This window comes from Pan paniscus, chromosome 9, assembly GCF_029289425.2.
Source record: "Pan paniscus chromosome 9, NHGRI_mPanPan1-v2.0_pri, whole genome shotgun sequence".
NCBI classification, from domain to species: Eukaryota; Metazoa; Chordata; class Mammalia; order Primates; family Hominidae; genus Pan; species Pan paniscus.
Window position 1 is genome coordinate 50820658 of NC_073258.2, and position 15279 is coordinate 50835936.

Genomic DNA, 15279 nt, shown 5'->3' on the forward strand with positions numbered 1-15279 from the left:
CTCCATGCCTTTATTTTGAGCCTATGTGTGTCTCTGCACGTGAGATTGGTTTCCTGAATACAGCACACTGAATGGTCTTGACTCTTTATCCAATTTGTCTGTCTGTGTCTTTTAATTGGAGCATTTAGTCCATTTACATTTAAAGTTAATATTGTTATGTGTGAATTTGATCTCATCATTTTGATGTTAGCTGGTTATTTTGCTCGTTAGTTGATGCAGTTTTTTCCTAGCCTCAGTGGTCTTTACGATCTGGCATGTTTTCGCAGTGGCTGGTACCAGTTTTTCCTTTCCATGTTTAGTGCTTCCTTCAGGAGCTCTTTTAGGGCAGGCCTGGTGGTGACAAAATCTCTCAGCATTTGCTTGTCTGTAAAGGATTTTATTTCTCCTTCACTTATAAAGCTTAGTTTGGCTGGATATGAAATTCTGAGTTGAATATTCTTTTCTTTAAGCATGTTGAATATTGGCCCCCGCTCTCTTCTGGCTTGTAGAGTTTCTGCTGAGAGATCCGCTGTTAGTCTGATGGGCTTCCCTTTGTGGGTAACCTGACTTTTGTCTCTGGCTGCCCTTAACATTTTCTCCTTCATTTCAACTTTGGTAAATCTGACAATTATGTGTCTTGGAGTTGCTCTTCTTGAGGAGTATCTTTGTGCGATTCTCTGGATTTCCTGATTTTGAATGTTGGCCTGCCTTGCTAGATTGGGGAAGTTCTCCTTGATAATATCCGGCAGAGTGTGTTCCAACTTGGTTCCATTCTCCCTGTCACTCTCACGTACATCAATCAGATGTAGATTTGGTCTTTTCACATAGTCCCATATTTCTTGGAGGCTTCATTCATTTATTTTTGTTCTTTTTTCTCTAAACTTCCCTTCTTGCTTCATTTCATTCATTTTATCTTCCATCACTGATACCCTTTCTTCCAGTTGATTGAATCAGGTACTGAGGCTTGTGCATTTGTCACGTAGTTCTCATGCCTTAGTTTTCAGCTCCATCAGGTCCTTTGAGGACTTCTCTGCATTGGTTATTCTAGTGAGCCATTCGTCTGATTTTTTTTCAAGGTTTTTAACTTCTTTGCCATGGGTTCAAACTTCCTCCTTTAGCTCAGGGTAGTTTGATCGTCTGAAGCCTTCTTCTCTCAACTCATCAAAGTCATTCTCCATCCAGCTTTGTTCCATTGCTGGTGAGGAGCTGTGTTCCTTTGGAGGAGGAGAGGTGCTCTGATTTTTAGAGTTTCCAGTTTTTCTGCTGTGTTTTTTCACCATCTTTGTGGTTTTATCTACGTTAGGTCTTTGATGATGGTGATGTACAGATGGAGTTTTGGTTTGGATGTCCTTTCTATTTGTTAGCTTTCCTTTTAACAGTCAGGACCCTCAGCTGCATGTCTGTTGGAGTTTGCTGGAGGTCCACTCCAGACCCTGTTTGCCTGGGTATCAGCAACGGAGGCTGCAGAACAGTGGATATTGTTGAACAGCAAGTGTTGCTGCCTGATCTTTCCTCTGGAAGTTTTGTCTCAGAGGAGTACCCAACCGTGTGAGGTGTCAGTCTGCCCCTACTTGGGGGTGCCTCCCAGTTAGGCTACTCGGGGGTCAGGGACTCATTGAGGAGGCAGTCTGTCTATTCTCAGATCTCCAGCTGCATGCTGGGAGAACCACTACTCCTTCAAAGCTGTCAGACAGAGACATTTAAGTCTGCAGAGGATTCTGCTGCCTTTTATTTGGCAATGCCCTGCCCCCAGAGGTGGTGTCTAGAGAGGCAGGCAGGTCTCCTTGAACTGTGGTGGGCTCCACCCAGTTCAAGCTTCCAGGCCGCTTTGTTTACCTACTCAAGGCTCGGCAATGGCGGCTACCCCTCCCCCAGCCTCCCTGCTGCCTTGCAGTTTGATCTCAGACTGCTGTGTTAGCAATGAGCAAGGCTCTGTGGGCTTAGGACCCTCCAAGCCAGGTGTGGGATACAATCTCATGGTGTGCCATTTGCTAAGACAGTTGGAAAAGTGCAGTATTAGGGTGGGAGTGATCTGATTTTCCAGGTGCCATCTGTCACCCCTTTCTTTGAGCAGGAAAGGGAATTCCCTGACCCCTTGCACTTCCCAGGTGAGGCGTTACCTCACCCTGCTTTGGCTCACAGTCAGTGCACTGCACCCAGTGTCCTGCACCCACTTTCCAACACTCCCCAGAGAGATGAACCCGGTACCTCAGTTGGGAATTCAGAAATCACCAGTCTTCTGCATTGCTCATGCTGGGAGCTGTGGACTGGAGCTCTTCCTATTCGGCCATCTTGGCTCCACCCCTCATTAGTGTTTTTTAAATATCTATGCCTTATTATATGATACACTGCTGTAAGAAACAGCTGAAATTTGCAATATTCTACTTGGAAATTTTTGCCATATCCACCAGTTTCCTTATGTACGTTTTTCATTTTCTACCTTCCTATAGGTGACAGAGGTACAAATTTTTTCAGCACTGCATCACAAGTCAAATTTTCACAGCTTCCAGAATAGTTACTTCTGTCTTTTGAACATTCACTTCCAATGTCCTGGTGGCCCCTATTTTTGGGCACTAAAGCCAATTCCATAGACTTTAAATTGTTATGGAAACACCACGCCTTGAGATGTCACTTTTATTTTGGTTCTGTCTTCATGTACTGTGCAGGGCTCCACAGTTTTTGTGAGTTAAACAACCATCATTTCATTTTATATCAAAATTTTGTGAGCCAGGAATTCAGGCGGTTGTTGGCAGGGTGTTTCTGCTGTTTTGTTTGGCAAGGACTGAAGTCACTCTCTTATTCACCTGATAACTAAATGTTCTGTAAAAGGCAGGATAAGTTAATTCATATTTATAGTATATTAGAAGGGATGACTTTAAGAGATGCACTGGGCTTTTTCTCCTATCTCTTTAGATGAAGGACCACAAGATCACTCCAGAGAATAGCCACACTTTTTGCATGGTGCTCAGAGATCTCAGTGGTAGAACATATATGAGTTTGGCCAGGTAAGTGCTATGTCCAGAACTGGTGCAATGTCACTTGCATCATATTCTATTTGATTGAATGATCACATGACCACCCCACATTTGGTGTTTTACAGAAATAGAAGATAACCCTTGATTGGGAAGTGGTAAAATCGTTTCACAGAGCAGCATGCAGAACAATTGTCTACATCTCAAAAGGAGCATATTGGAGTTTTATTCATTTTAAATTGGATCCGTAAATCATCTTTTACTAATAATATCTTAACAATAGTGGGTTTTCTAATTCCTGAATACAGTATATCTGTTAGGTATTTTAAATGTTTATTTTTGAAGAGTTTTGTAGTTTTTATTATGGATCTTCCTTATCTATTCCTAAGTGTCTATGTTTTCAGATTTCATCAAAGGTTTTTCACTTAAAAAAAATTCCAATGTCCTTGTTGCTAGTATTTATAAAGGAAATTTAACTATGTTCAATTATGTCTGTAGATTCTTTAGGGTTTTCTGAAACACTATCATATTTTCTACAGGTAAGGTTAGTTCATTACTTGGAAAGAGATAGGAGTGTGTCAGTTTCTGTTGGTGTCATTTTCAGAAGGTTGTCCTTTCCCTACATTCTACTTAATTCATCTAAGCTGTCCAATTAATTGAAATAATGCATTACTGGGTATATACCCAAAGGATTATAAATCATGCTGCTATAAAGACACATGCACACATATATTTCTTGCGGCACTATTCACAATAGCAAAGACTTGGAACCAACCCAAATGTCCAACAACAATAGACTGGATTAAGAAAATGTGGCACATATACACCATGGAGTTCTATGCAGCCATAAAAAATGATGAATTCATGTCCTTTGTAGGGACATGGATGAAACTGGAAACCATCATTCTTAGCAAACTATCGCAAGGAGAGAAAACCAAACACCACATGTTCTCACTTATAGGTGGGAATTGAACAATGAGAACACATGGACACAGGAAGGGGAACATCACACTCCAGGGACTGTTGTGGGGTGGGGGGAGGGGGGATGGATAGCATTTGGAGATATACCTAATGCTAAATGATGAGTTAATGGGTGTAGCACACCAACATGACAAATATATACGTATGTAACAAACCTGCATATTGTGCACATGTACCCCAAAACTTAAAGTATAATAAAATAAAATAAAATAAGAAAAAAACAACCCCATCAAAAACTAGGCAAAGGATATATGAACAGACACTTCACAAAAGAAGACATTTATGTGGCCAACAAATACATGAAAAAAACCTCATAATTGCTGTTCATTAGAGAAATGCAAATCAAAACCACAATGAGATACTATCTCACGCCAGTTAGAATGCCCATCATTAAAAAGTCAGGAAAGAACAGATGCTGGAGAAGATGTGGAGAAATAGGAACACTTTTACACTGTTGGTGGGAGTGTAATTAGTTCAACCGTTGTGGAGTACAGTGTGGTGATTCCTCAGGGATCTAGAACCAGAAATACGATTTGACCCAGCAATCCTGTTACTGGCTATATACCCAAAGGATTATAAATCATCCTATAAAGATACATGCACATGTACAATTATTGCGACACTGTTCACAATAGCAAAGACTTGGAAGCAGCCCAACTGCCTATCAATGATAGCCTGGATAAAGAAAATGTGGCACATATACACCATGGAATACTATGCAGCCATTAAAAGGATGAGTTCATGTCCTTTGTAGGGACATGGGTGAAGTTGGAAACCATCATTTTCAGCAAACTAACACAAGAACAGAAAGCCAAACACTGCATGTTCTCACTCATAGGTGAGAGTTGAACAATGAGAACACATGGACCTGGGGAGGGGAACATCACACACAGGGGCCTGTCAGGGGGGTTGGGGGCTAGGGGAGGGATAACATTAGGAGAAATGCCTAATGTAGATGACAGGGTGATGGGTGCAGCAAACCACCATGGCATGTGTATACCTATGTAACAAACCTACACGTTCTGCACATGCATCCCAGAACTTAAAGTATAATAAATAAATAAACTTTTTGAAACTAAAAAAAAGAAATAATGCATTTCATAACTATCCTTTTCTAACCTTTTAACTTCTAAAGGAACTTTGGGATGATTATTTGTTTTATTATTTCTGATATTGGTAATTTGGATTTCTCTTTGTTTTCTCTTGATCTCCCTTGCTAACAGTTTATCAATTTCATTATAAAAGTAAGAATTTTTGCTATTTTTATTTTCTCTATTTTATGTTTTCCATTTTATTGGTTTTTGATCTTATGTTTATGTCCTTTTGTTTATTTACCTTGGCTCTTGTTTACTCTTCTAGCTTCTTAAGGTGAAGGGTTGAATGGCTGCTTTTAAACATTTATTTTAAATGTAAGCATTTATAGCTATACTTTTTCTTTAAGTACTGTTTTGATCAAACCTCACACATTTTGATATGTTTCTGTTATTGTTTAGTCCTAACTATTTGCTTAGCTTCATTATACCTTCTTCTTTGATTCATAGGTTCACTAAATATTTTTGGCATGTTTCCCAGTATTTGAAGTATATTCTAGATACATTTATGAGTTACATATTTATTCATAGCAAAATATTTCAAAACTTAGTGATTCAAACAATTTGTACTCATTCTCAATTTCTGTAGGTGAGGAAACAGTGTGGTTTAGCAGGTTCCCATGCTTCAAGGTCTCTCACAAAACTGTAATCAAGGCGCTGGTTGGGGCTACCATCTCATATGAAGGCTTGGCTGAGGAAGGATTTACTTCCACACTAGGTGTTGGTATTAGTAGTTATTTGAATTCTGCTGGAAGGGACATAGAGAATTCGGTCTTATTTTCATATATTAGTTGTTCATCTTGGAGTCATAATTTAAACCACAGTATCTTTGATCATATCTGATAGTTCCCCAGAATTAAACATATGTTTGTGCATGCTTTACCACTTACTAGTAAGAGAGCACAATGTTGATAGATATGCTCTTCAAGTTTTAGCAATAATACATGTTATATATTTGGGGTGGATGAATTTAAAACATGTATTAGGTAAGTTGAAAATGACCAACTTTTAGTGGAGCTCATTATGTGATAAACATCTTTGCTGGCTCAGATAGTTATTTATGGGACTCTTTATCTAAGGCTTTTATCACACCAATATTTAATTAACATATGATGAGATGAAGATGTTCTGTGGAGCCAATGGTAAGCCAAGTCATGGAAATAACAGTGCAAGCCCTTAAGCACTACTCCCTTGTTGGCAAATACAAATTTCTGTATTGTAGATACTGTTATTGAATTAATATTGGAATAAAATTAAAGGATTGAATGAATGTAGTACAGATCATTATGATTTTATCTGACATAGTTTCAGGCCTTGATCAAAAGCCTGTACTCTAACTAAAACTGCAGCACTATGATTACCTATCTTTCCAAGAATCAGAATGTCAACTTCCATTCTTAAGCTCTCTGCCTCTGAGCCTCAGGGTTTCTTGGGCACAGACTTTCTAACAGGAAGGGTGAGGCCCTCCTTACCGGGAACATTTTTAAAGAAGAGAGCCTGGGGCTGGATCTCCTTTCATTCTGGCTGAAATATTACTTGTCTCACCTAAATATTTCATAATGTAAAACTCATAATTTACTATTCAATTTACTTTTGAGTTTTTCTTGTCATATTACAGGCTTTTCACATTATTTGGCATTTAGCTACTTTTCTTTAGCAAGAGCCAAGTCTTTTTCTTCTAGGGATTTTCTTAGAAAAAAGGTTTTCAGAGAGATTACTTCATTTGAATTTGTTCCCGTAGAGAGCCAGCAAAGGGATTGTGGCCAGCTCAGCATTCCACTGGAGGCTATATGATCAAACAGCAAACTGTTTATCATGAATGCAGGATGTGAGCAAACTCACACTGTGCCTGCTGCCAAAAGGTTTGCTGAGGGCCATCACTTCCTGGCACAGGGTTCCTTGAAGTTATCTCCTGAGACATTTAACACCAATTGTTGTGAACCAAATGGCTGACTGACAATTGCCTGACAACTACTCACCCCTCCTGGCCATTTCTTTTGCCTGATAAATACGGAGGGCTGTGTATAGCTCAGGGCCCTTGCTTACTAGAGGTAAGGTGCCCTCTGACCCCTTCTTCCAAATATATTTTCTTTTTTCTTTGTCTTTGTTTAGTCCACCAGGGATCATGGCCAGAATAAAATTAATCCTGAGTTACAAACTGAAGTGGCAATGTTAAAATCCACAGTCCTATGATTAGAGGAACAAGTACAAAGCCTGCAGTTGCAGCAGCAATTTTGTTGCCATTTTAACCACACTCATATTTGTGTAACCAACTTAGAATATAACCAAAGTGAGTATCCATGGCACCATGGCACCGTGTGAAAGCCAATTGAAGGGAGCTTTCACATCCAATATCATCTTTGATATCAGTGAATTACAAAACAAAATTCTTGATTTAAATAGGCAAACTCAAGAATTTCAGCCTTAGAAGACTGGGCCAAATTCCAGCAAGGCCTGGAGAGCCTCAACCCTTGGACTTATCTAAGGTACCGCATTAACATCTTATATGTAGTTCTTGGAATAGTGTTGTTTTGTCTCTGTCTTCTGTTCATAGTCTGTAAAATCAGATGGACCACTAAACAGAAAATGAGGTCTGCCCAGCCTGGCCTTACATTCTTTTAATTAATCCATAAACAGAAATGGGGAGATGTAGAGAGCCAGCAAAGGGATTGTGACCAGTTCAGCATTCCACTGGAGGCTGTATGATCAAACAGCAAACTGTTTACCATGAATGCAGGATGTGGGCAAACTCACATCTGTGCCTGCCACCAGAAGGTTTGCTGAGGGCCATCACCTCCTGGCACTGGGCTCCTTGAAGTTATCTCCTGAGACATCTAGCACCAATTGTTCCTGGAATACAGCCTCGCAAGCCTGCTGTGAACCAAAGGGTGGACTGACAGTTACCTGACAACTACTCACCCTCCTCGCTATCTCTTTTGCCTAATAAATATGGAGGGTTGTGTAAACCTCAGGGCTCTTTTTCACTAGAGGCAAGGTGCCCCCGACCCCTTCTTCCAAATATACTCTTTGTCTCTTTGTCTTTTATTCCCGCATTCACCCCCTTTGTTCAGTCCACCAGGGATTGTAGCAGGTTACAAGTGGTGCCACGAACTGTGACAGAATCGGGTGCTTTACATTTTCCAACTATTCTAATTAACAAATCTATAATGACCTTACTGTCCATTCCATTTAAAATATTGTTGATGTAAACGTCATAGACCGTGTCTACACACATAAATGGATGAATTATTTACCTGCTAGAATACCCCGGAAGATATTGAAAAAGTGATTATTTTTGCTCAAGGTAGGGTATGTCTTCAGTTGGCATCTAGTCCTCTAGGTGTAATTATTTTTTGTCATACCCGCCATTGCTTGTGAAAATGTGTGAAAGTTCTCAGCTTCTTGGGATGAGATTGGGGAGATGCAGAGACATGGTTTCACTTAGGAAAGAAGTGATCTTAGGGATATCTTAGTTGAATGACTGAAAGACTGAAAAGTTTGGCTTCTGCCTATGGGAAAGCTCTGTCATTTGTTCTTCCATGAAGTTAAATCTCAGCATTTTTCTTGATAGGTACAAAGATTAGTAGCTGGACCCTGAATGTTATCACAAATCCTCAATCATAGTAAAGTGCTTCTGGTTGTTTCACCATAATTGAGAAAACTTTCAAGTAACAAATTGTAGTGTTGATACTTTTGCCACTAAATAATGGACTCATCTTGGTTAATTTCTACTAAGTATGTCAATTTGTATATAGTCATGCAAATTTAGGATCTTCGTTTTTTATGAAGAAATTTTTCAGCAGGTAAGAGCATTCAACTACCTTTGTAGAATAAAATTTGACATTATGTTTAAGCATTTTTTTTTTATTTTGGTCATCTGCTTTGGATAGTGCTATACTCCTCTAAAGACTGAGATAATGAGAGGCCTGTGTGGAACTGTGGAAACTGTAGCCACTAGGAACCAATTCTATATCCATGGATCAGCCATTTATACTCATGTGTTTTATGATCACACATAGAAGCATGAGGTATCTACAGTAACCCTCAATGAAAGAAGCATTGCTTTTCTGGACCAAAAGGTGAGTATTTGAAACCATTGACAAGAGATATTCATTGAAAATTTCTGTGATATGTAGAAGTACAGGTAATGTCATAAATACCACATGATTTCATTGGATAAATTCTAATTGGGAAAATTAAGCCAAAAAACATGGAAATTTATCACAATATACAACGTATATTTGGTTTTAATATACAGCCACATTGGTTGTCTTTTTCCATTCTGCCAAATAAGAAGAAAAACATGTTCCATATTACATGTATAATAAACCAATAAATTTATAATCGTAATCTTAGGTTATGGAATGTTATATTTTATATACCATATTCATAAAGGTGAGCAATTACTCAAATATATTTGATTATGTAGTTTAAAATTGCAGATCATGTCAAACGTGTTAGAGTGTGAAGGAACCAATGCCTGTTATGTTCTGGAAGCATAATATGGGTTTTAACTTATGAATCTAAAAATTATCCCAACAATCATACTAGTAGATAAATATGCTGAGGAAAGTACTTAGTCTACTGTCATTTAAATAGATTTATATAACTGTGACTGTGAAATGTAATATTATAGAAGTTTTTTGTTATGGAATTTTATCTTTTAAAACTGGCTTGTTCTTAGGAAACACTGTTAAATCATTTTTTCTAGAAATACGTTAACTTAACGGTTTACATTGAAAGCCTAGTAATGCTGTCTTTCAGTTTCTAAAGTATTCCATATTTAATTACTTAAACTATAGAGGATCTTAAGTTTTTACAAGTATAAGTACTTAAGTTTTTAAGTACTTAAGTTTTTAACTATAGAGGATCTCATGTTTTTACAAGTAGACATTTAAATTGCCAAATAGAATTATCCTGTTGAAGTCTAGTTTTGAAGATAGAAGAGGGAAAAGACAGTAAACCTTGCAGGAAGTAAGGTGTGAAAAAATAACAGAATTGGCTATAGGCTACATTATTCCCTTTTGTTCTTCAGCAGATGTGTCTCTATCAGTCTATAGCTTCAACAATGACAGAACTCTGAAATCAGCTGGAAGAGGTAATGTGAATGAGACATGTGGAATGTTCATCACTGCTGGCTTCTAGAGACAGCTCAAACTCTGTCTGCACACATCCTCTTCCACTGCCAGATCTATGTAAATGGAATCATCTTGTCTACATTTGAGGTTTAGTAATTTTGCCATTTTTCTCATCAGCGAGTAATCAGGAAGTTTGGGTTTGTATTTCTACTTGTCCCATTGATCTCTGTAATTTAAATTTGTCCCTATCTATCTGATCTAGAGACTTTGAGAAATCAATGTGTCCTGTTTTTCTTCTGAGCTTTCTTTTTTTTTTTTATTCACTAGAATTTGGTCTGTGTTAGGCTACCCCAAGAAGCCTCTTGGGTCACCCCAGTGACCAACAGGAGGTTGTGCTTCCAGTATTTCATCACTAAAAATCTTTATGAAGATTTTTAGGAGAATAATTGCTTCAATTATCACATTAATCTTAATCTGCTTATTAATAATTAATAAGAATAATTACAATAATTACTTACTGTTAATTACAATAATACTATAATTCTGCCTGATCTTGTCAAGATACATTCCATCACAGATAAAATAAGTACTCATACATAATTAAACAGATAGTTACTAAGACATATATTGTGTTCCCCAAAAGCCTTTCCTGAATTATAGATGTCTTCTTTTCTTTTCCCAGGACTATGTCTATTAATCTTTTCAAATTAACAAAGATCCAGATGATTTGTTCTGATCCAATGTTCACAGTGAACATTGTTCTGTGATCAGAACCAATGTTCTGATCACAATGTTCACAGTATTTGTGAGTACTCCCGATATCTAAATAGTGTTATAAATAAAACCATGTACTACCATTCTGTTCCTCTTTGTACAGTGTATATTTTCTCCTCTCTCACTATCTAGTTCACTTGAAGAATTCAGAAAAAAATACTCACAGCTAATGTGGCAGTTGGTGATAGTCATCAATTAGTTTACTTGAGTTCAAAATTTGTTGTTGAAAACAAGGATATTGTATGTAAATGTGATAAAGAAATTTGTGGAATAAGTAAGGATAAGATATAGAGACATACATCTTGTTATAAGGCAACAGAGGGTCAGACCAAATCATTGCCAGAAGGAATAATGTGATAAATAATATTTTACTATTCATACAAGTCAATGTCCAGTCTTTTGACATTTAATGAGGTATTCAAAAAGACTGAACATTTTTTGAGGCATGAAGGACCAAACGAGTAACTGTGGATTGCCACAGTACTGAGTGAGCTATTTCAGAAGATGTTATTTTTGATGCTACACAGATCATAAAGATACCACAACTACAAACTCAAAGTACTGAATCTATGCCAATTTGTTTATTTAAAGTCTGTTACCGCCATGAGAAAGTAACTTTCTTGAGACAAATAATCTGTTGCCTATTCATCATAGCTGACCTCCATGCCAAAAAATATGTTTTAAATAGGAGTTATGAAATATATGAATGGCTATTGCACCTTTAACTCTTCTTCTGTACAGAATATTCACAAAAACTTAGAGGCACAAGCTGTTACCTGTAGGCTCAAACTAAAATCTTTGAGGAGATGAGAAACTCAACAGAAACTTACAAAATGTTTATCGTGTGTGTAAATCTGTACTGAGGATACAACGATGAAGAGGTGCTCTGTGACTTCATGGATGTATTCATATTCCTGTTCACTATTTCATTACAGGTCCTGTTCTCCTGAGCTCTCAACTGTGACAGAAGCCTTAGAGAAGAGTAAAGGGGACTGAGTAATAATGTTACAGAATTTGTCCTCTTGGGCAACACTCAGTGTCCTGATGTGCAAAATGCATTATTTGTCATGGTTTTACTCACATATATTGTGAGTATGGCGGGAAACTTGCTCGCTGTGGTGGCTATTATTGCCAGTCCCTCCTTTGGCTCCCCAATGTACTTCTTCCTCACTGCCCGTTATTTATGGATGTGGCATATTCCAATACCATTTCTCCCAAATTGATTATAGACTTACTCCATGACAAAAAGACTATTTTCTTCACAGCATGCATGGGGCAGCTATTTATAGACCACTTATTTGGTGGTGCTGAGGTCTTCCTACTTGTGGGGATGTCCTACGATTGCTATGTGGCCATCTCTAAGCCACTGCACTATTTGACCATCATGAATCAACAGGTTTGTATCCTTCTGTTGGTGGTGGCTGTGTCTGCAGGTTTTGTGAGCTGTGTGTTTCAAATTGTTGTTGTGTACACTCTCTCATTCTGTGGCCCAACATCTCTGACCACTTTGTCTGTGACATGTACCCATTACTGGAACTGGCGTGCACTGATACCTACTTTATAGGCCTCACTGTTGTTGCCAATGGTCTAGCAATCTGTATGGTCATCTTCACCTTTCTACTAATCTCCTATGGAGTAATCCTAAACACCCTTAAAACTTATTGTCAGGAAGGGAGGTGTAAAGCCCTTTCTGCCTGCATCTCCTACATTACAGTCACTGTCCTGTTTCTTGTTCCCTGTGTTTTCCTTTTTGTTAGACCTGTTTCAAACGTTCCTATTGATAAATTCATGACTGTGTTTTATACAGTTATCACACACCCATGTTGAATCCATTAATATACACACTGAGAAATTTAGAGATGAGAATTGCTGTAAAAACCAATGTAAAAAAACCCTGGCATAAAAACTTAACTATAGTTAGAATGAGTGTTCCTCTTCTTTTAGTAGAGGTGTGCATAGACAACATCTGTCCTGTGAGATTGTTAGACTTCTAAGTCAATTAAGGTTTCCTAGTTTGGGAAGGCAGGATTTTGAAGCTCCCCACTCAATTAAGATGTCATCCCATCATGGCATCTCTTTGATATTCAAGATCTCAACTTCTATATCCAGACTGAGTGTGGATGGGATCCTTGGGTGCAGTTTCTACTGTGCACTTTTTAAATTATGGTTTTTCTCTATTTACAAATCTATTGAGACAGTGTATTTCTTCCACATGCCCAGCACATAATGGAGAAAGAGAGGACTAGGCAATTAAAATAGATCCTCCTGTTCACAAGTGAAGCCTATGGTGCTTGCTTTAGTATACTCACAAGCAGCATACTCACAAATATCTTTGAAACTGGCCCTTCTCAGACTTGGGCTGAATGTCTATGTGCAGTGAGCTAATACTCTTAAGAATGTGAGAATTATGTTTGTCTAGTTTAAAGTGTTTATGAGAGGGTCTTAACATCCACAAATTTGAAATGACATTTATTTTGATGACCTTTCTTACCTTTAGAGTACTTAGCTCTTTGCAGAGACTGGAAAGAGAAACTAGTTCTATTTCTGAAACCAGCAAAGTTCTGGCTCTTTTATGTTTCTTGTAAATTCTGTTTGAAAATGTAACAGTTAATCTTTTAAGTTATTTTTTATAAAAAAATCTAATGCCTTATGGTAAGATACATTGCTATAAGAAACAGTGGTAACTTTTCATATTCTACTTGGAAATTTTAGCCAAAACCACCTATTCACTTAGGTACAATTTTTATTTTCTACTTTACTACAGGTGACAGAATTACTAAACGTTTCCAGCACTGGATAGTGACTAAGTCTCTTCCCTTTCCTCCAGAACATTTACTTCTGTCTTTACAGCCTTCACTCACAACATCTTGGAGGCTTCTATTTTTGGGCACTACAGCCAATGCAATACACACTGAATTGTTGTTATGGAATCACCACACTTTGAGGTGCCACTTTTTATTCTGGTCCTCCCTTCAGGCATGGTGCAAGGCTTCACAGTTTTTGTGAGTTAAAACCACCACTGTTTTATTTTATTTCAAACTTTTGTGTGCCAGAAATTCAGGCAGGTTGGCTTGGTATTTCTTCTGCTTTGGAGTATAGGACTGAAGTCACTGCCTTATTCAGCTAAGTGGGTAGTCTGTAGGATGCAGAATAACTTAATTCACATTTATAATATATTGGAAGAGATGACTGTAAGAGATCCCTGGGTCCTTCTTCCTATCCATTTAGGTGAAGAACCAGAAGAACCAAAAGTATAGTCAGGTGTTTTACACGGTGCTCAGAGATCCCAGTGGTAGAAAGTAGAGATGTCAGGCCAGTTAATGGGTAAGGACAGAGATCAAAACCATGTCATTCTGCTCCTCACCTCCCTAAAATCTCATGTTTTTCTCAACTTTCAAAATACAATCATGCCTTCCCAACAGTCCCCCAAAGTGTTAACACATTCCAGCATTAACTGAAAAGTGCACAGTCCAGTCTTGTCTGAGACAAGGTTAGTCCCTTCCACCTAAGCATGTAAAATCAAAAGTAACCTAGTTACTTCCAAGGTACAAAGAAGATATAGGAATTGGGTAAATTCTTCCATTCCAAAATGAAGAAATCAGCCCAAAGAAAGGGATTACAGGCCCCATGGAAGTCTGTAACCTGGCAGGGCAGTCACTAAATCTTGAAGTTCCAAAACAATTACCTTTGACTCCATGCCTCACATCCAGGACATGTTGGTACAATGGGTTGTCTTCTAAGGCCTTGTGTAGTTCCACTCATGTGGCTTTATAGGGTTCAGCCAGCACAGTTGCTCTTAATATCTTTGGTTGCTCTTGAGGGGGCCCATGGCTTTTCTAGGTACAGGGTGCAAGCTTCTGGTGGATCTACCATTTTGGGGTCTGGAGGATGGTAGTCCTCTTCTCACAGCTCCACTAGGCAGTGCCCCAGTGGGTACTCTGTGTGTGGGATCCAACCACACATTTTCCCTCTGCACTGTCCTAGTACAGATCGTCTGTGATTCTCCACCCATGCAGCAGGCTTTGGTCTGAAATTCCAGGCTTTTTGATACATTCTCTGAATCCTGGTTGGAGGCTCCCAAGCCTCATCTCTTGCAATTTGTGCACCTGCAGCCTTAACACCACATGGAAGCCTTCAAAATTCACAGCTTTCATCATCTGAACTGTACTTTGGCCCTTTTTAGTCACAGCTGGACCTGAAATGGCTGGGATACACACAGCAGTGTCACAAGGCTGCTGAGGGCAACAGGGCCCTGGGACTGGCCCAGAAAACCATTCACTTCTCCTAGGTCTTCCGGCCTGTGATGGGAGGGGCTGCTGAAAAGATCTCTGAAATGTCTTTGAGGGCTTTTCCCCATTGTCTTGTTGGTTAGCACATGGCTCCACTTATGCAAATTTCTGCAGC

At 38.6% G+C, this 15279-nt stretch overlaps 1 pseudogene; it reads left to right on the forward strand.

Annotated features, from left to right (window-relative positions):
• The first annotated feature begins 11876 nt into the window (after positions 1–11876).
• On the forward strand, positions 11877–12869 carry LOC100982740 (olfactory receptor 4A5-like; annotated as a pseudogene).
• The last annotated feature ends 2410 nt before the right edge of the window (positions 12870–15279 follow it).